General features: G+C 35.7%; 1 long non-coding RNA gene across 1 annotated transcript in view; it reads left to right on the plus strand.

Moving 5' to 3' along the window:
• LOC116280502 (uncharacterized) overlaps nt 1–27819 on the plus strand; it is a 126810-nt gene that overhangs the window by 38995 nt on the left and 59996 nt on the right. The window contains exons 2-3 of the long non-coding RNA XR_004189843.2: nt 18662–18824; nt 27650–27774. This is a non-coding gene — a long non-coding RNA (uncharacterized lncRNA). The remainder of the gene's footprint in view (nt 1–18661; nt 18825–27649; nt 27775–27819) is intronic.

A 27819-nucleotide genomic window follows, 5' to 3' on the forward strand; every position in this document is an offset into this window, starting at 1 on the left:
ATATCTGCAGATCATTTGATTTCATAGATTTTTATGAATAATCTAGGTGCTGGCTCTGTGCTATGTGCTGGGAGGTAAAATAGAATAATAGTGTTCTTTCTTCCTGGCCCGCAGGGCAATAATTTACAAGCAGAGTCTTTTAAATTATATATTTCTAGGGAGTTAATAGATTTAGCCAACATACAAGCAATCATATAAATTGGCTTATATGATTTTTTTTCCCCTTACTGAGCTGTTAACTAATATCAGTGAAGTCAGACTTCTTGGGAAGGCGTACTGGCTGTGGCTGAGGAAACTGGGCAGAATTTCATGGAAGAGGTGGGTCTTGAGCTGAAGAGGCTGGTAGTTCTAGCTTTTGGGGGAAGAGGAGCAGATCATGAGGGGCTTTATAAGATGTGTGTACATTTATGTATGTGCCGTGGGGAAAATGGCCCAACTGAGGGGAAGGTGTACGGGGAAATGGAAAGGGATAATCAAATATGGAGCAGTTTTGATGGCCAACGTGCAAAGTTGGGTTTAAAAAAGATTTAACCAACTCTGTGAAAGATAAAAATGGAGATGAGCGTGCTCCTTCCCTGTGTTCTTTCCTTCTTCCTTAATTACATCTCTTCAACAACAAATTATTCCTTCCCAAGATATCTATTGAGCATTTACTACATGCTAAGCAGTGGGCCAGGCAATGTTGCAGAGTGAGGCACGAAAGGCTGGAGACACTGCCCTCAGGGACCTTCCAGTGTCGCCCCTTGTTCCTCAAAGCATCAGCATCAGACATCATCTGGGAGCTTGTTAGAAACGGATAGTTCGTCTCAGGTCCAGCCTAGACCTGCTGAGTCAGAATCTGCATTTAAACGAGACACTCATGCAAGTTTATATGGACATTAACGCTTGAGAAACACTAGACAAGTCAGCTTTTAACACTGTCCTACTCTTCTCATTCACTGAAATTATCTTCATCTGCGAAGGATAGTCCGAATTGGGAGAAGATAAATACATTTCCTAGGATGAGCAAAGTAAATAGAAACATATGAAAATGCAAGGGAAGTAAAATCCCTGATGAATGGTCATCAGGTGTGTGATCAGGTATCTCTAGTGATGGGGAGGACTCTCATCACCTTTTCTCTCTTCTTCGGCCCCTCACTCAGGGCCAAGCACTTTGCTGGTGCCCCGTGAGGACTGATGGGTGGTTCGAATGGTGGAGACACTAGTGAAAATGAAGTTAGAAAATATAAATTGTTTTTGAGTATTTGCCAATATGTGTTAATTTTTTTTTTTACTTTGAACACTAGAAATGTATTTTTCACTGTTCTGCAGGCTAGAATAATAGAATATTTTAAAGTGATGGCATAGCTGCTTAAGTCAGACCTGGGTGGGGTTCCACATTTGAGAAGCTTAGGTTAAAAAAAGGTTAGCCTAGGACATTGGGTGACATTGGAGATGAGGAAAGTGATAAATAGTGCCTCACTACCACTTGATGACTATGCAGTATGCGTCCAGCGGTCGGCTAATTGTTATTTTAACCAAATCCCCATTAGTTGTATTTCATTATCTTGTTTTAAAGATGTCCATAGATGGTAGTATATTAATAGGTTAGATTTGTCCAAGGTTAGTAAGCTAGGGAATGTCAAAGCCAGTATACAGGAAGCATGTACTTTTAATCTGAAAAACTTTTGAAGCTGTACTTTGAGTACTACATAATTAAAGTTTTTATTTCAAAACTTTACATCATATAGAACTGTATAAAGTGTTTAAATGCCTTTCTGTTTTTCTCCATGTTTTTACATAAGCAGAACATTATTATTCATTCAACAAATATTTATAGACTGTATACCACTGTTCCAAGTACTCTTTTAGAATGTCTTAGTTCTCGTACAAAACAAACCTTGTTTTGAAGACTTTTGTATATCTTTGTTTCTATTTCTATCTCTTTATGTGTCCATCTCTATCTGTGCATACCTTATTCTGTTTAGTGGTTTGATAATATTTCATAAATATACATACTCTGATTACTCATGAACGTTGAGATTGATTCCAGGATACAGTTTTTAAACATCTGTGTGTAAATATCTTTTCCACACATGTGGGAATTTTGTAAGATCAATTCTTAGGACTGAAAGTATGGAATCAAATGGTCTGCATTTAAAATGTATGAAAAATACCAAATTGCCTTCCAAAAATATTTCACCAGTTGACATTCCTATGAACACTGCAGTGGAGTTCTCATTTCCCTTCATCCTTACAAAAATAGATTTTTATCAGTCTTTTAAATTTTGCCAACCTAAAGTGTGAAAAATGATGTCAGTGCATTAATTTACATTTTCCTGATGCCTTCATATGCACCCTCCTCTTTTCAAACATAAAAAGTTTACTGAATGAACTGTAGTATAGACGATGCAATGCAGGAACCCCAATTATTTTCCTTTTTTCCTTGCCAACCCTTCAAAGCTCCTGCGTGTTATCATTCCTTTCTGCCCTTGGATGAAACCTGGGCTAGGTGTCATAGCCTTTTCAGTCATTTCAATCATTAGCACACTCTCATGTCAGTAGTTTGAGAAATTCCATGACGTGTCAGATCGATACTAATTCTTGTGATTCATTTTAAAACTCCTCTCGCCCAGCTGGAAAACTTCAGCGGTGAGGAGGGGCGTACTTTGTGAACTCATCTTTTCATTCTTCTCTCTTCCTCGCTCTCCTCCTCCTTTTCTAACCCTTGCAGGATTGGGCTTAGTGAGAGAGTGTTAGGAAAAGAGGACACCATCCTGTGGTCTTGGTTGGGTTATAATTTCTGGTTTGTGTCCTCCTGGCAACAGGTATAAAGTTGTTGCTGTTTTTCTCTGTGGGAGGCTGTTTTTCACATCCTTGATATTTCCCTGTGAGGGAGCCCTGCTCCGGCTTTCAGAATCTCTGTGACACTTTTTGCTAGGTTTTGGGTTTCCAGTGGTCCACACCTCTGCTGGAGACTTCTGCATCTTTAAATAGTTTTTAAGGAGTAGGGTCCTTCCTTTAAATAACATTTATAAAGCGTATCAGACACATAGGAAAGTACTTCCTTAAATGTGCAACGTCAAGAATTTCCTGAAGGGAATAGATCCACATATTCACCCCACAGATCAAGAAATAGAACCTTTTCAGCAGAGCAAGAAGACTGCTCAGTGCCCTTTCCCAGTGACCATCAGTCCTCATGGTAATCACGACCTTGACTTACAAATAGCTTTGCCTGTTTATCTCTAATAATTCTTCTGATCTTAAGATCAACTTTGTATCATTTAGTATAGGGCCAACCACCCTCTTTTGGTTGGTATTTGCATTACACATCTTTCTCTAGCCTTAGGTTAAAGTTCAACCTTCTGTGACCCCATATTCAATGTGTGTTTCTAAAGTAGCATATAGTCACATTTTTAATAGTCTTGCCATTTTTGCTTTTCAGTTACTGTATTCATAATGTTATTTTGTAATGTGATTATTTATTGAGCTTAAATCTATTATCTTGTTATTTATTTAAAATTATCCCACCTCTTTTATGTCTATTCTCTCTTTTCTATTTTTTGAGTTACTCAATTAATTTGTTGTTATTCCATTTCCTCTTCTATCATGTTATTACTTTTGTATTCTTTTACTACTGTTGTATCACTGGTTACCTTTGAGATTACAGCATACATAAATTTGACTTCTTCAAGTGTTTTATAAATTGCTACCTTTTACAACATTCTGAGTAATGCAAATATATAAAAATACTTTAATTCCTTCCAAGCTTTCCTGTCTTGTGTTTTTGGTTTCATAGATTTTATTTCTACTTCAGAACCTTCAGTATATGATTATTTTATATTGTGCACTTACATCATTCTTTCCTAAATTTTTATGCTCTGCCAAGAAGCATCTTCCTTCTGCCTGAAGAAATTCTTTTTGTCCTTTCTCCTTTTTTTAAGTTTCATTGGCTGGCAAGAAGATTTATTTCTGTTTGAATACCTGGACATGTTTTTATCTGGTTCCCATTCAGCCTGTAGCAAAGTCATTTTATTGTTGTCTGGCTTCCATCTTTTTTTTTTTTTTTTTTAAGAAGTCAGCTTTAAGTTGCAAAATTGTGCCCTTCAAGGTAAGTGTTTTTTCTTTGTAGTTTTCCATAGTTTTACCATGATAGGTTTAGTGTAGTTTTCTTTGAGTCCTCCTTCAAGTGCATGATGCTTTTTAAATCTGTGGCTTTATATCCTTTATCAGTTGTGCTACTGCAATTAGCTATTATATTTTCCAATACTACTTCTCACCATTCTTTCTTAAATTTCTCTGAGACTCAAATGATACCTATGTAAGATCTTTTCATCTTGTCTTATATGACTGTAAGATTTTTAACCTCTTTCTGTATTCTACATTTTTTTTCCTTTTGTACTTCATTCCGGATATTTTCCATTTGTCGGTCTTCTTGAGCATTAACCCTTTTTACAGATATTAATTAATCCCACCAATTGCATTTTGAATTTCAGTCGAGTATTTTCACTTCTGATGTAACTATAATTTTCCTTACAGTTCTTACTTCTTTTGAGAAATTATCTTTATTATCACCTCTTCTTGAACATACTGATCATTCTTGAGGTCCCGACCTGGTAACTGAAATTCTGAATCACCTGATGTTCTTTCCATTTTCTGGTTTTGTCTCATGCTGTCTTTTGATATACTTGCTGTTTTTTGGATTGAATGTCAGGCATTATAAATTAATAACTGTAAATATCTAAATTGTGCTTTATTCATCAGAGAATATTTTCTTTACTTTTTGATAGGTAGTTAAACCAAGATGAGACCTCATTAATATAAGCAGTGATAAAGTATATTTGGAGTTAGTTTTCAATCTGTAAAAACTTTCCTGTATTTAGGTTGATGTTATTCTTAGAGGGTCATTCTGAAGTGATCCCAGTAAAAAACCTGAGATTTTCACAAAGGTGTCTCTGTCTTGGTGAATCTTTATTTAATTTCTGTCCTTCTACCAGGTGAGACTGCCCATAAATCTGCTTACCTGCTCAGGCTCTCAGCAGCTGCATTTTTAGTTTCTCTGACTCTCAGATGAGCTGCCTAAAAATAAGTGATGCCTTAAGGACAAAGAGAATCAGACTGTTGGGATTCCTTCTCTGCACTTGGATTCACTTCTGGATTGTGGACATACAAGTCTTGATTTGTTGGTATCTCTGAACTCTATTTTTTGTTTCACCTGCTCTGTAATATTCCTAAAAGCTCTGCAAAAATGTTCTACCCTAAGAACACCTGCGTTTCTCTCTCCTTCTCCTCTCTGTCTTTCCACCTCTTAGTCCTTCTACCATCATTGCTACAGGTGAAAAGTAGCATGGGATGTATGGTTGACCTCAGTGACTTTCTTTTCTATCTCGAATTTCAGTTCTTCGCAATTATGCTGACTTTATATTTCTCTAATGCTTTTAATCAGGTGTTTTTGTATTTTTTTCAACTTTTCTAGTTATTTTTGATGAGTTTCATGATCTACTACTAATCTATCCTAACTGAAAGCATATAGGTTTCCTTTTAAGTTAATCCCTCTCAAAAAAAAAAGACCACATGAGACAAAGTCAGAAAATGGAAAGAGCTCATCAGGTGATTCAGAATTTCATTTATCAGGCAGGTATGGGCCTTAAGAATGATGAATATGCTTAAGAAAAGAGATGATAATACAAAGAATTTCTCAAAAGAAGTAACTATAAGGAAAATTATAGTTACATTAGAAGTGAAAAATACTCGACTGAAATTTAAAATACAATTGATGGGATTAATTAATATCTGTAAAAAAGGGTTAATGCTCTAGAAGACAGACCATTGGGGAAAAAATATATATATATTTTGTGTTTTATATATGTATATTTTTTCTGCCTTTGAAATCATGGTAAAATGTTCAGAGATCGTGCTGAAATGCTTTCCATCTTTTCACTCCTTATTCTTTAAAGTGGTTTGTATAACAAAGGAGTAATCTTTTTGTTAGGTTGAATCAGCTTAATCAGTTATAGCTAATGCCTATTTTTGGGCTAGATTTTCATTTTTATCTCCATTTCCCTCTAGGTGTATTGTATTTATTCATATTTTCTTTTTCTTCCTTAGGCAGTTTTGGTAATTTTTGTCTTTCTAGGATATCACACGTTTGATCTGGATTTGAAAATGTGTGAGCACCTGCAGCAATTCCACAGGGTCAGACAAATGAAAGCACTCATGAAACTCCACGGGGTTTTCTACACATTTACTTTTCTGTCTGTCCCATCTCCCTTACTACTTATTTGATCACATGGAATTTTATTTCCCAGTCATTACTTCTTCAAATTATTCATCAATAGTTATTAAACATGAATTTATTAGAGGACTCAGTTTTTCCACTAATAATTCTTATATACTTTTTATCTACTTGAAATCCATCATTTATATGTTTATGTATATTCTCAAGCACTTTCTTCATACATAGTCTTTGAATCTTCTAAAATGTTCTTTTTTTCCCCTCTTGTTTGTATGTTAGCTTGGGTATAGGATTGCTACGTGATATTTTATGTTTTATTAATTTTTTTGGTTAGCATTTTGAAGATGTTGCTCCATTGTATTCTAGCACCCAGTGTGTATGTTTGTTGTTTATTGAAGTATAGTCTGTTTACAATGTTGTGTCAGTTTCTGGTATACAGTATAATGTTTTAGTCATACATATACATACATATATATTCCTTTTCATACTCTTTTTCATTATAGGCTATTACAAGATACTGAATATAGCTCCCTGTGCTGTACAGTAGGACCTTGTTTATCTATTTTATATATTGTCATTAGTATCTACCAATCCTGAACTCCCAATTTATCCCTCTCCACCCCCTTTCCCTTCTGGTAACCATAAGTTTGTTTTCTATGTCTGTGAGTCTGTTTCTGTTTTGTAAATAAGTTCATTTGTGTCTTTTTTTTTTATAGATTCCACATATAAGTGATATCCTATGGTATTTTTCTTTCTCTGTCTTACTTCACTTTGACAATCTCCAGGTCCATCTATGTTGCTGCAAATGGCATTTACATTTTTATGGCTGAGTAGTATTCCATTGTGTAAATATATCACAACTTCTTTATCCAGTCATCTGTTGATGGACACTTAGATTGTTTCCATATTTTGGCTATTGTAAATAGTGCTGCTATAAACATTAGGATTGCACCCAGTGTTGATAATAAAAAAAGTTTGATGCAAATTTGATTTTCTTTCTTTGACCTCTGAAAACTTTCGGGCTTTCTTTTTATCCTTCACATTTTGAAATTTCACCATAGTAATTTTTTTCTCTTTGGAGAATAAAAATTGTGTTTGTTGAGCTTGATCCTTCTATTTCAAGATGATGATTATGGAATACTTGGTGTCTATCTATCTATTTTGATTTCCAGATACTAAGAGGTCTAGTTATACTGTTTCTGGTAATATCTCTGCCACCTGTCAGTGGCAGACCTGTGTATGTGGGGACTTCCGTACCTTCCTGTGGTCAGTTGTTGCCATAGATACAACCCTGCCTCTCCATCTTAATAACTCTTACTAGTCCAGTCTAAGGGCAGAGGCTAGTGCTGCTTGCTGCATAACACAAGGAAGGCACAAGGCTACCTGACTGAGCTGCTTCAAATGCAGCCCCAAATTAATCATCATGATAGATATCTCAGCAACTCTTTCTTCTTTTTGTATTCACTTTATATACTCTCAGATTAGAAGTCCCTGCTTTTTGTATTCACTTTATATACTCTCAGATTAGAAGTCCCTGAGCCTCCCCTATTTTCATAAAATACTTTTAGACGTTTTAATCATGGTTTTCTGAAGTGTTTGTTTCTTCACAGGCTGTATCTTTCAACAATTCTTCAAAAGATTTCCGTTCAGTTGATGGCTCTCTTTGTTGTTTTGCCCTCCTTTTATTGATTTTCTTCTTTTAAAAAAATATAATTCAGTATGTTGTTTCATGGTGTTTTTAAGTACAGGCTGGCTTTGAAATCAGTATTTAAAATGTGAAGATTATGTTAAATACCAGAACATGACAGAGGGGATCAACAGAGAAATTAAATATGGAACCTATGTGATTATATTTCTGTGTCAAAAATTTAAGGGAAGGCTGAGCCCATCCACTATTAATTTTGCCTTTCCATTCTCTTACTTTACATTTAGCTGTTTTAGCAAAGATCCTTGCTTCACTCATCCACATTCCAATATTTAACATTAGCAAGTCTGTGGAGGCAAAATAGCTTGATTATAAGATTACTGGTGAAAAATATTTTTTGAGGTGCTTTTATTTACTCTGACACATCAGTATGATTGTATCTTCTCTAAAAAATTACTGAATGCACAGTACTGGAAGTGTACTCAGGCATTCTCTGTATCAGTAAGCTGTAAACGGTACAAAGCAGTCTGCCCAAGAGTGCTTGTTCTCCATGGAACTACACATTTCTTTTGTATTTAAGTTCAATAATAGTGTTTTTTGTTTTGTTTTGTTTTGTTTTTTGGTGCCTGGCTTTAAAAAAGCACTAATCTCCTGGGTTTTTATTTTTGCTTCCTTGTGCCCCAATTAACATATTGTGAAAAACAAACAGCATTACCTCTAACAGAATTTTGATTGCTTTCTGTCTGGTTGTCAGAAATAACGATAGTGACCTGTAGCATTAGGCAAGGTTAGGCTAGATGATGCCAGGAAGAATTTGCTTTAGGTAAATGGTTCTTGCTCTCTGAAAGTGATGGACCATCATCTTGGTGTCTTTAAATATTGCACAGTTGCTGTCTGATTGTTTTTTAAGGAGGATTGGTGTTTCAGTTATGCTCTGTTTAAGTAACAAAGAAACCTGTTTCATGCTGTCTTAAGCTAAAGAAGCTAAAGTTCAGAGGTGGGGTAGGTGCCAGATTCTCTTGGATATGCCCTCTACCGTATTATGTACTGAGACGTACGTATATATTGCTGTGATGGATTCAGATAGCTCCTCCAGCTACACCAATGCCCCAGAGAAGAGGTCATCTCTTCCTGTGTGACTTTCCTAGAAGCCCCCTGCAAAAATAGCTCAAATGCCTCACCAGCCAGCATTGGGTCACATGCTCACTTCTAAACCAATCACTAGCAAGTGATTTATTACAAGTTTAGAATCCCCGAGATGGGATCGTGTACTCCTGACCTATACGTCCTTGTGAAGGTGGGTGGCTCTGTGAATTTAGCCAGGTAAGAGGAAGGGGATAAAATGAACATTGAGTCAGCAACTCAGTATAACTGTCTGCTGTATCTTAATAGTGAGGAAACAACCGGATTTGGAATTTTTAATTAAAAAGTTCTTTAACTAAAAATTTTTTAAAGAGGTTATATTAAGGAAACTGTAATTTTTGTAATCTAATAAAATCTAATAAGCAGTTAATAATGAAGAAGAGGATTAGACAGTTTTTCCCAATGATGTATTTTAAATAGCATGGTTTATAAAATTAAATAATGATGATAAAATATTGGTAATCAAGGTAGAGCATGAATATAATGGGTATTATCATATGACTTTTTTCATGTTTTGTCCCCTAGATACATAAAGCAAATGTAATATAATTTTTATATTAATAAATTAAAACACTTTGTCATTCCTGTTGTCATCAGACTTTCCGAATATGCTCTATATCTTTGAGTAACATGATTGCATTTGGGATCAAATGTGTCCATTTAGGGAAAATAGTTCATGAAATATATTAAAATGCAAGTAAACTTTCTTTATGTAAAGAACAAAACTGGAGAGAGAAATAATCTTCTAATTTTCAAAGAATCAATAATTTCATAGGATACTTAAAGTATAATGATACTTGATAAATACCTAGGAGTTTTATCACATTTTATAGAAGTCTTGAAAAATCTGGGATAGATCACCTCAAAAATCTGTTCTGTCTCTATAGTTCTGTGATTCTTGCTTCATTCACTAAACAAAGGGTGCCTGTTAGTTTGGAAAGCATGACGTTTAGAAACAGAAACTTGCTCCCAGCTAAATTTGGTAGTTATCTCTCTAGCTCAAGTGGAAAAATGTGTATACTATACTGTGCAGTTTAATGTTTTCCAAATATTACCAGATACTCAATTTTACTCCTTGGAGATTTGTAGTAGGTTCACTCTTCTTGGAAAACAGTAGTGGGTCTTCAGTTTCATTCAGGATAGGCTTTATGGAGGCTAGTCTTTTTTCATGCAGGCTTAAACATTATGTTTTGATTAATATGGATTTTAATAGACTCCAGTGAAGCCTTGAGGAAGTCTTTGATCATGAGGAGACAATGGGGATATGTTATCAGTGCTACTATAAGCAAAGCCTAGGGCTAGACTTTGGCAAAAATGTCAAGATAATAACATGTTTGTCTTTGGTGATAAACATCCAATTTATAGGGTCACCTCCATGTCACTTCATCCTGAGAGGCATATTGGTATTGTTACCACCTTAGTTTGAAGATAACTAACAGTAGCATACTGTCGTGTCAGTAATTTACGGGACTGGGAGAATGTTACAGTGAAGATTTGTTTCGAAATACAGACCTTTTAGCACCTAGGACATTGCATCTTAGGGTGACTACTGCTGGCAAGTGAGAGCATATAATTTGCAGAATACTCCCCAAGTATACTGTTTGATGTAAATCCACAAAGAACGGTGTCTCCAAGTGATGTGTATTTTTTCCTAGTTTGAGATCCCCTTATTACTTTGAACTCCACCCAGATGTGAGGAATGACAATAACTTTCAGATTTATTCCCAAGAAATTCCTGTGATAATAAAGAAGCTGTCCCTAACATAGTTCTTAGTAAGTACTCACTTACTAGTTTTTGAAATGAGAAAAAAAAAATCTCCCCTTAAGTCATCTTTAACACAAAATGAGAGAAAAGAAGCCATCCAGAACCACAGGAAAGTGAGACACATCATGGGGGTGCTTCCTTTAACAGTGAGAATATCTTTAGTTCATACAGAAATGGATGGAGTGAGATTTCGGGACTCCTGGAAATGGTTGAGGATAAATTAATGCATGAAAGGATTAAAAAAGAAAGAATGAATGTAAATTTTTAAATATAGTTTAGAAAAAAGTTAAGATATGCTAAAAATAATTTGGATTGTATTTATTTCTAAAATCTAAGTTATGGTTTATAAAATTTAGTGTAAGAAAGAACCACATGGGGAATTAAGTGAAAATGCTTGCTTCTTGACTTGTGATGTAGTCTCATCTGTTCTGATGCAATAAGTCTGATTTTGGCAGAACATCTACCTTTTTAACAAGCACCCTAGTGATTCTGAGGCACATTGTGTCCTGACCTGTTTTAAGACTGAGAAACAATGGTCTATGTGTAGGAATTAGGGAGAAAGAATTGGATTTTTCATGTACTGGCACTGTTAATTTTATGTACTCTTGAAGATGTATAGGAAGGAGAAGTTGGCAAAACATAAAATACCACTTCAAGAGAGAATTCTGAAATAAGATTTCATCTATTTTGTGGACTGAATGTTTATATTCCCCTCAAATTCGTATGTTGAAACTTTCTTGTTCTAGTATCTCAGTGGACACATGGATGCAAATGAGAACATCTGAGTGGCTGAGGGACATATTAGACCTTCTGGAAAAATAATGGTGATCCTTTAGTTAAGTCAAACAGTTTGGCACATGGGTTTTCTGGGTAAGTGACAAGGACCACACCTAGGCCAAGTCTGCTTCATTATCCCAGGGTTATGCAGATGTTTGATATGATTAGAAGTCAGATCACATTATACTCAGATATGAACAAGGTTTTCATCACTTTCAATTGTCGCAGGACAAAATAATGGGATCTGTAGTCATTAGTGACCTGAGCATTGTGGAATTTAGGTCAAATTTTCAGGCTTATTTTCTGAAAATGGGGGTCAGATCTTCAGGTATTCTGAAAATCAGGCTAAGAGCCCTTAAATCATTCATAGAGCTTATCCTCCATAATAGGAATAAAAATTTGGGGATAAAAGGTATTCATTATTTTACATTTTATAATATTATTACTTCTATGGAAAATAAAATAGTACATTTTTCTCTTTGGTTTCAATTCAATTTTTAAAATATTTACTAAGTCCCTATTTTGTGTAAAGTACTGTGTTTGCAGCTCTAAGAAATACAATTTCAGACTGTCTTATGGAGTGGAAACACTCAAAAACCATGACCTATGATACAAATCAAACTGGGATGTGTGCTCTAATTATATGAATAAAAACAGCAAGTTAACAGATTCAAGGAGCATTCTTCATCTGAAGTGATTCTCTTAAGTGTGAAAGTGGTAAACAATTTTGGAGAAGGTAATCTTCTGTATTTTTGAAGTCTTTATAATTTAAGCACATCATTATTCATTTCAGCACTGTTAGTAAGAATTTCTAAAATCAAACTTCTCCTTTAGTTATTAACCAACTCCCTGGATCCACTTATTAAACTGTTTGTTGACCTTCAACCTCTCATTTCCATATTTCCACCACACAGTGACAACTGTATGACATTTCTACAGCATTCGATAGTTCAACATTCGATAACAGCTCATCTTGTGTTTGCCTCTGAAAACGAGTCTGGATTGTTAATTTCATGCAGAGTGTATGGATTTCTGTCACATACTCTAAAGGTGTTTCTCCTAACCTTGTTGGTTATACCTTTTCCTAGTTGTCTACTATGTTTGTTTTACTTTAAAGGCAAGACTGTTCATTTTCCACAAGTACCCTAAAAATCATAATTTTGAAGCTAAACTTGAAAAGATGGTGTTCATTCAGTCTGGATGAACAAAAACTGTTCTATTTGAGTCAACTCTTAAGCTGAGACAACAAATAACTTGATAGAATTAAACTGTGGTATGATTGAGTAAACAGCCCTAAAAGTAAACAGTCCTAGATTTGTGAGTGAAGACAGCCTAAAGCATGAGAAAATTAATATTGTCTTGAATCTTTCCTGTTTGTAGAACTTAAACTATGGTGTATGCATTTAAAGTTGTCTCACTATAACTTCTCTGTATAAAATAAGGCAATATGACTTCTGTGGATTTCAGCTAGAAAGGAAAACTAAAGTGAAAGGAACTGTAAAGAAGACAAATCTGGTCGATTTGAGCCTAAGTCTCTCTTTTCAAGTACTAATATGGGGCTGCCTGTGAGAAAAGTGCTTTTCAATAAAACTTGAAGGTCAGAAATTAAATATAGTTGGGTTAGACTACTTAGATGCAAAGAAAATAAATTTTAAGTATTTGTTTTAAATTATTCTTCCACTTGAGTTTTGTTACTAAGTAACTGTAACACAGATAACTCACATAGTTTTCTTTCCAAAATGTGAGTTGGAAGTATGGATTCATAATTCTAAAGTATGTCTTTCTGTTTCTAAATATATTTCCCTTTGTTGAATATGTTTTGTTTCCCTATTAGTTGGGATAAGGTGGAATGAGAACAAGTAAGATCAAGGCATGTCCAGACTAGGAGTAGAGTCAGGAAGTATGGCCACGGGTGCTACATGCTTGGGATCGTGATTTGGAATAAGTGGTGTTTTGTGTATAAGGAGAATATAGAGTTGCCATGAGTTAAAAGGATGAAATTAAGGGCAAAATGCTGTGTTTTATATTCAAGGTTTTAAGTTCAGATAGTAAAGAGAAAGTGTAGGTGGACCAGGGTCATTCTTTCATTTAACAGAAAATTATTGAGACTATACTCAGTGTGAGACACAGAGGTGACTTTGGGAATACAGCGACCTTCACTTATGGCTTACCCATAAGCGTATTTCTTGTGATACACCCTTTTTTTCAGTAATCATGGTACTTTTCTGTTTCTCTCTCCAAATTCTTTGACCACTTTTTGTTATTCTCCCATCTCCCTAATTTTCACTCTCAAGATGGCTTTTCTTCCAAGCTTCTTTCCTGAGTTTCCCTCTCTTTTCTTTTTATGTTCTCTCCTTTGGTATCATACCCACTCCCATATTTCAGTAATCATCCACCATCAGTCTCATTTCCATATTCTAGTTTCTGTCGTCAATATTCAGATCAGGGTTCCAAATCCATGCTAGAAGAACCGATGACGTTTTTCAAGCAATGTACAATTTTGAGTCACAGCCTTCATCCAAGATGAAAAATTTCTAGCTTTGTTTCTTGCTTTACTTAATGGAATATGTTTTCTCCATTTATAACGTGGAGTCAGTTACCTCCCTTACGTGATTTTTTTTTTTAGCAAAGGACACTTGTATATAAATGTAAAATGATTACTGCTTTTTAAGTGTGACACTGTCGCTGTGTTACACATGAAGATAATCTCCATGATGATTTTCTTCATTGCCTTAGCTAGAGATGAAGCTCAGTTCTGGTCTGTCTTGTATTTTAGTAAAATTTATACTTGTTTTATCTCCAACCTAAACCCACCCCTGACTAAAAGTTCTAGAGAGGTAGGAACTCATTAGTGTATCTCTTTAGTGCTTGAAACAATGTCTAGCAAATCAGAGGCACTAGCAAGTAGTTGTTAAATTAAACTGACAACCAGCTTTCATATATGAGAAAGAAAAATTTCCATAGATTCTATCAAATTTATCATTTGTTAACACGATGAGATGCATTAAGGTTTTCAGAGAAATCTATGTTTCTGATGATGGATGAGAATTAAATATGTGCTTGGCTCAAAGGTCTACATGCAGGCTGTACCTGCCTTGGCTGTCAGTGCTCAAATTTGTAATGCCAGAGAAGGGGTTTCTCCTCATTGTCAAGCATTAGGTAAGCAAACCTGCACTTTCTATCAATCATACATGGCGTGCATTGTGTGTGCCTGCTGCCTCTTGAAGTTCTATTAAAATAATGTAACACTGGACGGGAACTGTGAAAGATTTAATCTACCTGTGTCCGCCTCTTTCTGCATCCCAGTTGAATCATAGACTGATGGGAGATATTGGCATGCTGACAACACACAAGATGGGAAAACCTTGTAGCTATCACTCATGAATTGTATTTTATTTCTGTTTGGAAAGATTTGAGTTCCACATTTTGAGTTTCCGCGTTCTAGCTGTATACTGCATATGCAAATTTGTGTTAGGGAAAGGAATATGTAGATATTTTAATTTTCAGGATGCTAGCAATGAGGTCTTTTTTTTTTTAATTCAACTTTGTTTAGTGACTTGATGTGCTTCCTTGTTCTGTTGTGAATCAGTTTATTCTCTTTATAATAGAAAAGAATGATGACCAAAGGCATATACACACAACATCTACCAGCTCTTCAGTGGGGATGCTGTTATGTTAAATCCCAATTAGTTATCCTCTGGGAAAGATTTAGTGTGAAAATTTAAAAAGTAAAACTGGCAAATGACAACAAAATGAATATACCTGTTTGTCTGAAGGGATGGCCTCTTTCCTGCCATGTCACTCTAGGTTCGTCATATGAATCTTTAAATAAGAGACTGACTGACGTAAAGAATGGTATGTTGAACTGTCTGTTTTCAAAAGATGTAGCTCTTCTAGAGTGATCATTTATATTATTGTTATAGTGTAAAAACTGACAATTTGTCATTAACTTTTATTTTAGTGAAGTCAAGCTATTTTAGTGAAGCTTAGAGACACTGCTTTATTCAGAGTTAATACAACACAGAGAAATTTGAATGCTATGGGATAATATATCCTAAAGTCCATCCCATTCAAATGTCCTCAGTAAGATTTTGTTAAATGTTGGATCATCAGTTCATAATTAAACATTCTGATAATGCTTGAATTGTCAATATTCTACACTGTTAATTTAGGAGAGATAAGAATGCTTTAGCTTTTAGAAATGTCAATAGTGGAATGGAGATTCTATTTTAAAAATATAAATTATTTACAAATATATTTTTTCATATTGAATTAAATTGCACTTTCTTGTGAATGTGAGACATAGGGGGACCCAAACTATATGATTGAACATTATGATTTAGAAAATTTTATAGATGCTATTAATTAACTATATTGACTGTAAAAAAAAACTTAGCATTTCTTCTATACAGTGTCTTATTCTTAGTTACATCTTTGACATCATAATTTCTTTTTACAGAAGCCATTAGTCCTAAGAATCAGAGAACATTCAGATGAGTTAAGCTTTATGACACTGTGATAGTTGATTTAATGTGTCACCTTGAATGGATTGAGGGATGCTCAAATATCTGGTTAAACATTATTTCTAAAGGTGTTTGGAAGGAGACTAGCAATTCAGTTGGTAGGCTGGGGAAAGTGTGTTGCCCTCTGTAGTGGGTGGGCATCATTCAATCTGTTAAGAACCTGAATAGAACAGAAAGGAGGGAGAGGGAAGATTTGCCCCTCCTCTGCCTGACTGCTTGACCTGAGACATTAATCTTCCTCTGCCCTCAGTGCTCCTGGTTCTCAGGCCTTCAGACTTGGACTGGAATCTACATATCAGCTCTCTGGCTTTCAGACTGCACCCCTGGCCTTCCTGGGTCTCCAGCTCGCAAATGACAGCCTGTGGGACTTCTCAGCCTGTGTGATCATGCGAGCCAAAACCTTACAATAACTCTCTTCTGTCTCTCCCTGCACATATACTGTTGGCCCTGTTTCTCTGGGAAACTGACTAATTTGGCATATTCATACAATTGAATGCTATGTAACTATCCACAATCATGGTGCATTAAAAAATTATTTTCTAGATTAAGACTCAGAAAACATTAATTACTGTCTGTGTTCCCTTCAGGGGAAATTATTTCTCACCTGCTTTGTAGACTTCCGCTGTGAGCCCACACTCAGCAGCGACGGCTCTCCTCTGTGGGAGTGCTGTGTGTTCCACGCAGTAGGACCCGCCCTGCAAGTTGAACTCTTGCTTCTGCTCCAGGACCCAAGGGTTCACTATTTCAGGACAGAGCTTACTTTAATTTCATAGCTTGGGATTCCTTCCCCAAGTCAATAGGAAATATTTGATTCCACAGCCATCAACCATCAACTGTATACATTTAAGACAAAAATTCCCTGCCACTTCCCTAAGCAAGACAGCCAGAGGCTTGGAATCCATCTCTTAAAAAGAGGCCTGACTTTCCAGATTCCTTTGCTTCTAGTGTGAGTGGATTTCCTTTTTTCTCTTTTTTCTCCTTCCTTCCTTCCTTCCTTCCTTCCTTCCTTCCTTCCTTCCTTCCTCTCTTCCTCTCTTCCTCTCTTCCTCTCTTCCTCTCTTCCTCTCTTCCTCTCTTCCTCTCTTCCTCTCTTCCTCTCTTCCTCTTCTGTTTGTTTTGCTATAGAACTTGTATGCATATTTTTATTACTGCTGTAACAATTCCACCCCCCAGCCCCCCAGGATTCAGCCTCTTTTAGGAAAAGGAGGGGTGATCCTTATTACTTCAGAATTGGAAGCATTAAAGTGAATTTAAAGTACACAGTCCACACTCCACTTTAAATCAGGTCACTCGAATCATTCCTCCATAATGGTGAAAAGTTCTTTCTCTGTTTTCAGATCATGAGGTAACAGATAAATGCACAGAAACAGCATTTTATTCATATAGCTTACATCTGTAGTTACGCAAAACCTGAAAAGCAGGCATTATTTAACATATTGCACAAATAAGGAGACTTCAGTTCAGAAAAGCTAAGTGACTGACAAGTGCACTTTGAAATCTGAAACTGATTCCAAACCCTCTGAGTTTTCCACCAGGTCTTGTAGCTGCCAATAAAAATCAACCCAACTACTGAGTTTTCAGTGATAGGCTATACGTCTTAGTGAGTCCTTTCTGTATTACAGACAATGCAAGGGACTCCAGTAACAGCACTGACTTACACAATATAAATTCCAGAATAATTCTGCATATTTGCTTACAGGGAGGTGGTTAAGAGAACTAACTCTTGAATCATATGTCTGGGGCTCAAAACCTAGCTTTGTGTGACCATGAGCAAATTACTTACTTAACCTGTCTGAGCCTCAGTTTGCTTATCCATAAGATAAAGACCAAGTAGTGTTTCCTTGATTAGCTTGGTGACAAAAATTAGCAAATTACAGATAAAGCACCTGGAATAGTATTTAATACTTAGTAAGAAGCATAATACATGTTAGCTATTATTCAAATGATCCATATGGAATTATCTTGCATCAGCTGGTCTATAATTGACAAAATATTTAGTATGCATCAAATATCATGACAAAATTCTCAAATTTGTGAAATGTGATTTGTTTACCTTTTTCTAAGTGGATCTGCTAATTAAAGTCCTTTCTAATTAGCAGCTGTGCTTTTTTATAGCAAAATATTTTTTATACTTTCAATTTGTGAAAAGCTAAGAAGTATATGACAATTTTAATGAGGTTCCTGTCTACTTAAATGAAATACAAATTTTCTATTATTGTTCTAAAATAAAACTCTCAATAGAATTTTAGTGCCTGTGTTTTACTGTTTTCCAACCCATTACTGACATCAGCACTGAACCTCTTACTGTAGAGTTAAATTTATATTGGAATGCTGTGAATACATAAATATAACCAGTAAAAACACTATATGAAATATACCCTGAAATTCAAAGTCATAGAAGTTAGTGATAATTTGTGTACTTCTATAAAGAAGACTTAAATACTCACTCATGATTAAATTCTTAATAAGTAATCTCTGGTTACATTTTAGTGACCTGTCTCCTTAACATTTATTTTTTAATTTAACTAAAGACTCTCTGTAGGGATGGTTTAAGATGAAAATCGTATTTCTGTTTTTATCTTATTTTTTCACAGCCAATGCCATCTGAAGATTTCTCTATTGAAGGTTTTCCCATCAAGTGGACATAGACTCCGTAGTTTCTACTTTCATCTACAGATGTTGGGTCCTTCTCTATTCAAAGCCCTGTGGTACCTAATGTAAAGTGAGAGGAGGAAACAGGAGCTGAGAGAGTGAGGGGTAAGTAGAGGATGTTGGAGTCTCAAATATTTGGAAAAGATTTAGAATAGTATGGTGGGGGATTAAATAGAGGATCACCAAGATATGGATAGAAGGATATATTAAAGTTTATGGCAAACTCTCAATATCATTTAATAGTTCCCTTCAGCAGGATCCCAGCCACCTAAGGTTTACTTAGTAGGGGGGCCAAAAGTGTCTGTATAATGTTTCTTAAATTACCCACCATTGCAACAAGGCTGAGCAGGGAATAAATGAATTAAAGAGGAAACAGTTAGGAACATAGGAAAGACTTATAGCCTGTAAAGAAGAAGAGAGCCTCTAAGAGGGAAGGAGATGGGGGATTGATCAGATTGAGTGAAAAGGGAGGGACATGATCCAGGAAGTTATAGTTAAGTAGAAGTTTAGAGAATTTTAGAAATTAAACATTTTGAGAGAAAAACATAGACTCCATGTGTACTTTGATATCAGTAAGTGCAGATGAAATACTATCCTCAGGCAGTGATTGCCTCCTTTCTTCTTTGTTTGTTCATCCATCCATTTAGTTAGACACCAAAGATTTACTGACTCTAGAAGTAGATCCACTATTAAAAAATGGTCAAAGGACCTGAATAGACATTTTGCCAAAGAAGATACATAAATGCCCAGCAGATGCATGAAAAGGTGCTCAACTCAACATCACTCATCATTAGGGAAATGCAAATCAAAACCACACAGAGATGGCACCTCAGTGTGGTTTTGATTGGCTGGCCTCAAAAAGACAAAAGATAAAAAAATGCTGGTGAAAAATGTGGATAAAAGGGAATCTTTGTTAGTGAGACTATCTGTTGGTACTGCCACTACGGAAAACAGTATGAAGGTTCCTCAGAAAATCAAAAATGGAACGAATGTGATTTAGTAATTCCACTTCTGGGAATATATCCAAAGGAAACAAAAACATTAAGTTGAAAAGTTATCTGCACCCCCATGTTCATATCAGCAGTATTTACAATAGCCAAGACATGGGAACAATCTGTCATTGGATGAATGAGTAAAGAAGTTATGACGTGTTATTATATATATATAAAGGAAACTCTGCCACATGGATGAACCTTGAGGGCATTATGCTACATGAAAAAAGTCAGACCGAGACAGTCAAACACAATGTGGTCTCACTTATAGGTGGAATCTAAAAAAAAAAAAGGAAACTCACAGGAAAGATCAGATTTGTGGTTATCAGAGGTGGAGAATGTGGGTAGGGGGAATTGATTGGAGGAAGGTACAAACTTCCAGTTAGAAGTTAAATAAGTACTAGGGGTGCAATGTCCAACAGGATAACTATAGTTAACGCTGCTCTATGGTATATGAAAGTTGTTAGGAGAGCAAATACTGACTTCTCATCACAAGGATTTTTTTTCTTTCATATTTGTATGAGATGATGGATGTTAATGAAACTTTTTGTGGTAATCACTTCACAATATATGTGAGTGAAATTATGTTGTACACTTTAAACTTACACAGTGCTGTATAGAAATTATATCTCAATGAAACTGGAAAAAATAAATAGGTGGATAGAATAAATAGATAAATAAATGGATAGTTAGATGGATAGAAGGGGATCCAGTTTTACGGGGCTTAAAGCATATGCAATTTTGCCGCCCTTATAAAAATAGAAATATATAATTACAAGTATACAATTAAGAGTCTTGGAAGGGGCCCATGCAGTTCAGAGGATCTGAAGCATAATCCAAATTAGTTTTTCAGTAAATTCACCCCTGTTGTGTGCCAGCATATTTGGTGTGTGCCAGGCCCAGTAAATACCAGCACAGTGAGACTCAATACCTAGTACAAAACCAGGGCCGAACCACACGTAATCATGGACTTTAATAAACCAAATACCTACCATGTTATTCTGAGTGAGAGGAGTGATTTTGTTTTCAACGGCAAGAATTCATTTAGTGTCTTGAGGCTCTGGGGATCTGTAGGCTGCACATGGGCATCTTGAGAACATCACTTGCTGTTATGTTACATTCTTCATAAAGGAAAGGTAAGTGATGTTTTAGGGCTCAGGAAGTCTTCAGTTATTTTTACAGTACAGCGGTTGAAATCACTTGATGGTCCAATGTCTTTATTGTATGCAGTACTTCCCTTTTATTATCCTGTCCAGAACAATTAACTAAAGTTTTTCCTTCCATCTTTTCTTTTCCTGTCAGCCCCTAGAATGAAATGAATCAGAAGTGATTAGAAAGGAAAGATAAAATATGTTTTATAAACCATAAACAGTATGGCATTAATAAACAAAGTGTGGCATTATCACTGTAACCTCTTTACCACTGCTGTTGAAAAGGAAAAGTGTCTCAGATGTAATCTGACTTTATACAGAAATCTCTATATCATATCATGTAATATTTTATTAATGTGGTGACAACAAAGCACTCATAATAGTGGATTAACATTTTGCAGTTACAGAATACTTCTTTTCAAGATAAGTGGGCTAACAATAGCCCTGATTTTATTGCTTATTAAAACAGTTAAAATAATAGGTTTGTGATTTGCATAAGCTGCAGATTAATGGTGTTTACTGAACAGTGGAACTTGTACTTATATTCAGAATGCCAATGACAGGAGACATATAAAAGTCGGAGGCATCGTGTCCTCCTGTAAACCAATCACGTGTTTATTTTTGGCAAAATGATAAAAGCACATTAGCATAGCAACTCATTCAAGCTTAATGCATAAATAACTAATTGAAAATCCTGGAGGTTCATGTAAGAATAAATTGAGTACTTTGTTTATTTAATTAAAGCAAAAGTAACTTTTTAATGACCCGTTTAAAACCAAAGACACTTGAAAACTGAGCAGGAAGTTTACAGCCTTATTAAAAATTATAAAGTACTTTGAATATGTAAATAAAAGTTCCTAAAAGTGATAATGCCATTATAAGCTTCCTCAGGAGAAACAGTGCTATTTTTCATTTCACCCTTCCCCTTCCTTCTTTCCTTCCTACCTTCCTTCCTCCCTCCCTCCTTCCCTCCTTTCCTTCTATTGTCTATCCATCCATCCATCTTCATCATCATCATCTATCTACTGTATTTAATCTTTTTCCGTAATAAAGACAGCATTCATCCTTTATTGTGGACAATCCTAAGGAAGGTCTGCTCTCTGTCCTTGGATACACCATGAGGGGAAGATACACATAGTGTATTTGTAGTCACAACAGCCTGTGCTTCTTTCCAAGGCTGTTTTTCCCCCTAGACCAATCCCCTGGTCCTGCAGACATAATGAATGAGCTTAGGGAGTTGCATGAGATTCATTTGTATTTTATCCTAAAGGAAGAGCTGCCTTTGACAGAGATCAGTATGCGCAGAAATGAATACTTTCTGTAATGAAGTGTTGAAGGTGACTTATGTCAGTAATTGATACAAACATAGCTTTTTAAGACTAGAAAGATTGCTCCCTAGATGTGTATTTATTCTGTCTTAGATTTTAAAATGGCAAACCAGGTCCCATAGTCTTTGAAAGAAGTATTTAAATGAATAGCCCCTTGAAACACTTACCAGTTTGAAGTTTTGTTCAAGATAGTTTTTTACCCTCATGAAGAGATAAAGAATGATTTAACATATGGTAATGTCTGTGTGGGGTTGGATTTTGTTATCTACATTCTGGACTTGAAAGTATATATACAAGTACTCATTCTTATACAAAAGTATGATGACAAGTTTGAAGAATTCAGACAGAAATTCCAGATCTTAGCAGACCTTAGAACAAAGATGTCACAGAGTATGACTTAACCATCCTCACTTTTGTAGAATGCTGTCTCTTCTGTAAATGTTCCACCTTCTGCCTTTGGCAAATGTAACTTATTTCTCTGACTACTTGCTTCTATCTCCATGAAGTTCAATGATTCAACTCTTGTTTGGACTGTCTCTAATGGTATGGACTGCCTTATTTTCTACCAAAGCATTTATAAAGCATTTTGTATCCCTTTTCTCAGGAAGGGCAGTCCATCTTTAGGTAATAAAGACAATGCTTTCAATATATTCTTTTTTGACTCACCAAACATAGACAGTGAGGATTGTTATGTATCCACATGTATGTTGGTACACCCATATTCTGTTCTGGTTTGTTTGTTCATTTGGTTGCATATATGCTCAATGTAAAAAACAAAACAAAACAAACAAGCAAAAAACAGTCCAGAGAGATTTAGGGAAGAAAGTAAAAGTTCCTTGAAATCTCATTAAATAAATATACCAAAATAAACACATTGTTTAGCACTCTTTCATTCATATCTCTGTGAACACACACACAGTTTTATACTCACAGGATTACATTTGGAAGATGATTTTCGTGTGCACTCTTCTGCCCTGTCCATCATTTGCCATCCTTTCCCTCCCTTCTGTCCTCACCACACCTGAGATCACCTGGTGTGTATTCTTCCTCATTTTTCTCCGGCTCACTCCAAAATACACATTGTATGAGATTTTTCTTCTCATCTTGTTCTTATTTGTTTATTTAGTTTTGGTTCTAAAAACGGACCCTAGTGTATACATTTGTCTGCATCTTGCTTTTCTCACTTGAATAAATTGTGTCATCTGAGAGAGGGCTACCTCATTTTTCAATTTATGTCTCATTTTCAATGGATTTATACTATTCATTTTCCTACTAATGAGTATTCATTTTGTTTCTATTTTTGGCCCTTAAAAGCATTACTGCAATAAACACTCTATACATACATCCTTATGAATGTACTCTTTTATTTAATGGAGTAGGATAAAGAATAAAACTGTCAAGTTATAGTGTAGATGCACTTTCAACTTTAATATTAATTATACTAGCAATGTTGGATATCCTCTCCTGTGAATTGCCTATTCAAATCTTTGCCCTTTCTTTAAGTTTTTTTGTTTTTAATCAAATTTTATGTTCTTATTTTAAAGAAGATCTTTTTATATTGTAGATTTTAAACCTTCCATTTGTTTTGCAATATTTTTCTCCCATTAGCTGGTCTGGCTAGATCTCAAGAGAGGTGTGGGATTGCTTCTGTCTGCAAGGTAGAACTCTGATCTAAGGCAGGGAAATCTTGGTGTAAGAATCAAGTCTTATTGATTCCTAAAAAAATCATAGCCATCGAAGAAAAATGGACTTGCTTTCATAGTTCTTTCTGATAAGCAAGTTTCCTTCCTCTCACTTGTCAAGTTCCCTCTTGTTGGTTACACCACTAATACTTCTTTTGGTTCCTTTGTAGCATCTAGCCAAGAAAACTGGATAATAGACATTCCTTCTTCGGAACATAAGTTTCTGAAATAGGAACTGTGAGTCTTGCTTTCCATAGGGAAAATACTTTAAAGAAAATACTGAAAGAGAGCTCTTGGACTAATTGATCTTTTTATTATTCAGGCACTATGTTAATCATAGCTTCTATTGGCTTTAAGAGAAGTTAAGGGTACAGAACTTTTAGGACTCAGAGAACTAAAGACAAATTTACTACAAATAAAGTTGAAACAAATGTCAAGTAAGATTAAAATCTGACTTACTCATAACTATCCTTTTTTTTTTTGCTATTTAATATAGAAATAGAATGGGGGGGAGGGTATATCTCAGTGGTAGAGTGTGTGCTTAGCATGCATGAGGGCCTGGATTCAATCCCCAGCACCTCCATTAAATAAAGAAATAAATAAACCTAATTACCTCCCCCACCTCAAAAGAAATAGAATGACATATTGAGTTATTGACTAACAAAAATAATTTAAAAGCTTTAGTTGGTTTAAAATCATGAAATATATGTTAAAGCCTATTATTAACAATTTAAAGCTTTGAATGGTACAGGAATTAATAAGTTTATAAAAATTACTGATTTTTAATCACATCGTCTTTTTATCTATCATCTTTTTTCGTATCTGGAATGAACTCTCTGAGCTTCCTCATAAAAACAAACTCAGCTTTATTTTTCAAAACTATATTCAAAACAAAATAAACCAGAGCTTTTGGTTTCAAAGACAGCTATCTTAATCCATAGGCTACCTCCAGCAGAAATTAAAAATAATTTTGTGTGAGGTAGTAACAATGTTGGTATTTGTCTGGGTGGTTTTCTCATTAGGAAAATAAGGACAATAATAGTACCTACCTCATAGGACTGGTAGGAAGATTAAGTGGGTCATGGAAAGCACTTATCATAATGCACAAATTACGATAAGTACTATAACAGGATTTGCTGTCACTGTCACTGAGCAAGACTCAGATATTAGGTACACTTGGTTATCATTCAGTCACTGCTCTCAGTGAGCCGTAATCTGTGAGGAGACACAGGCCGTCAGACAGACACACACACAGACACACTCTTACTCACATTAAGCTATAGTAAAATCTTTAATTGAGGAATAACTGGAGTGTTGATTACATGGATGACAAATGTCAGGTTTTATGACTAAGAGTTTTACTCTTAGGGTCCAGTATGTAAAGTCTGCTGGGACTGGGTCAATTTAATGTCATTGCATATGCATTGTCGAGTTCATTTTCTGATCCATAGCTATTCATAAATATTGAGGAGGGAATGAATAAAAGCATGATAAAGGATTTTGATTTTGTTTTGAAGTTCTCCCAGTAAGTTAGAGAACATCATGCTGAGTAAGACTGGCAGGCAAGGGGCTTAAGGAAATGGGGTGAATGAGTGGAGTGACTTTTGGGATAATGGAAAATGGAGCTAGTCATGGGCAACTTGGACTGGCCCATGCAGGGCACTCCGATGGCTTTAGGTTTCAGAAGTCTCGGTGGGGTGAATTGCCCAGTTTCTGTGTTTTCCTCCAGCTATGGACAGCAGTACAAGTATAATTGTAAAAGGAAAGTGTGTGGATTAGTTATTTCCCAGGATTGTTTTAGGTCTGGATCGATGGAAGGAGAAAGGTAGGAGGAAATGGAAGGAGGTGCCAAGACAGTTTACACTAGGGTTCTCACTTAAGAGAGAAGAAAATGAAAACAAGTTTCTTGAAAGATTTAGCAGTGAAGAAGTAGAGAAATTACCTGCCAAGTTTCCTGAGGAATTACATGCATTTCAATTATGCTCTGATATTAAAAATTTGATATTACCATCCCTACGATGAAACATTTCCAGTGCTTGACAAGGTCCGAGGGGTCACTGAAATGGATTGAGACATAGATTGAAATGAGGGGCATCAGGGGGCTGAGAGCCTGGGCATAGGATATAGAAAAGACCATGGGTGAGTCAGAAAACCAATCACTTCTACATTCAGAAGTGTTCAGCAGCAGTTGCGGTGATTCACAGTGTAAACAAAACACTTCTAAATCCCTGAATAGTGGCCAGTGCACCTAAATATTTCATTAGCATGTCTGTCCTAAAAGATTGAAACATTATAAATATAATCCACTAAGGGTTTTTACTTGCTATTATTGGCAGGACTGAATCGTATTCACTCCCTTATATGTATTTTAGTATTGTTCTGTTCATGCATATGCATAATATATGCACAAATAATATACATATCAATAATTATGATTCAGCATGCAAAGTTTTATTTCATTAGAAATTTCAGATGAATAAACACTTCGGTTTGCATGTGTGTGTATATGCATATAATTTGTCTTCGCAGATTATTAAAAATCGCCATGCTTACCTAGATTGAGCCTGTGGCGGTCTGAACGAACTGCTTGCACGCTTGGTAATTTCTGCTTATTTGTGTGAATCATGTCTGTTGTTTTAGAAAAATTTAAACATGTCTTCAATAGCTGCAGCGAGGAGAGTCCTGAAGGGAGTGTTAAAATATAAGGAGGTTTAGTGATGTGGGCACCGTTTTCGAAAGATTTTCACCTAAAGTGTTGCAGTCTCTGGGCTGACGATTTTCTTTCGCTTCACTTTTCAGCCTAGTTCTGCGCTGAAAAATCTGACCAGCTCTTTCTACCTGCAAATCTACAATCTCCTGAAATAATATTTGTTCAGTTAACATCATTCTATTCCAGATAAAAATACCCCAGCCTTCCCCACAAGAAATAGCGTTATGGCAAGCATGAGGTATTGAAAAAGTTATATTGCCTCCAAGGGGGAACGCAGTCTTAATAAGACATATCTTCAAGACACGAAAAAATGTACTTTTCAAATCCTACATGCGTTATAAACCACCACTTACAAAGCCTTTGTTCTAAAGTGTTGCCAGTTTTACCTGAGGCAGGCATTTTACTACATTTAAGAAGTCTCCAAGGACCTTAGGGAATCTTAGGTGAATCTGCAGGCCTGGTGGATGTAATGAAAACCAAAGTTTTTGTTTTTTGAAGCTTTCTCAAGGCTTTTCTCCTGGGCGTTGAAATGTAACTTCCATCTTGCTAGTCTAAGTTCACCATGGAGTGCTGGCAGAAGTTTTAGGAAGAGAAATAGCCGGTGAATGTAATGAACTGAAAAATAGGGCTCTCTTCTCCCTCACCTGCTGTTCCACTCAGGAAACTGGTGGCAGAAAATATTGTTAATCTAATTAAAAATGAATGCAGCAGTCAGCCCATAACAATGAGAGACCTGTGGTATTTTTAGAATCTTTTACATTTGTAGTTCATTCTGCTAGTTAGCTCTTGAAAAAATTACCAGGCAGATATCCACCAAGGTCGATTTTTCTCTCTCTCCCTTTAAAGTTCTCTCCTTTCTTCTTCAGTGAATTCAGTGTTTCACCCAAATCGATTGAGTAAACCAGTTCACACCAGACTTCTAATGCTTTTTTTTTTTTACTGTGTTGCTCTTTTCTGAGATATTTTCTGTTCCTCTTACTTTATATATGTGAATTGTTTTATCATTTTTTGTTGAAACATATATTTATTTTTTTAACATGTACTATATATACCTACTGCTGTTCTAGGCCCTTGAAATGTAGGAGCATACAAGGCCTTATAGACCCCTGCTGCCGTGGATCTCCCATTTTGATGGTGGTCAGACAAACAACACGCAAAGAGACTTCATAATCTATGTGCACGTGACCGAGTGGTAAGTGTGGTGAAGAAATTAAAACGGTAAAGACCTGCAGAGTGG

The sequence above is a fragment of the Vicugna pacos genome, chromosome 5 (genome assembly GCF_048564905.1).
Source record: "Vicugna pacos chromosome 5, VicPac4, whole genome shotgun sequence".
Classification (NCBI taxonomy): domain Eukaryota; kingdom Metazoa; phylum Chordata; class Mammalia; order Artiodactyla; family Camelidae; genus Vicugna; species Vicugna pacos.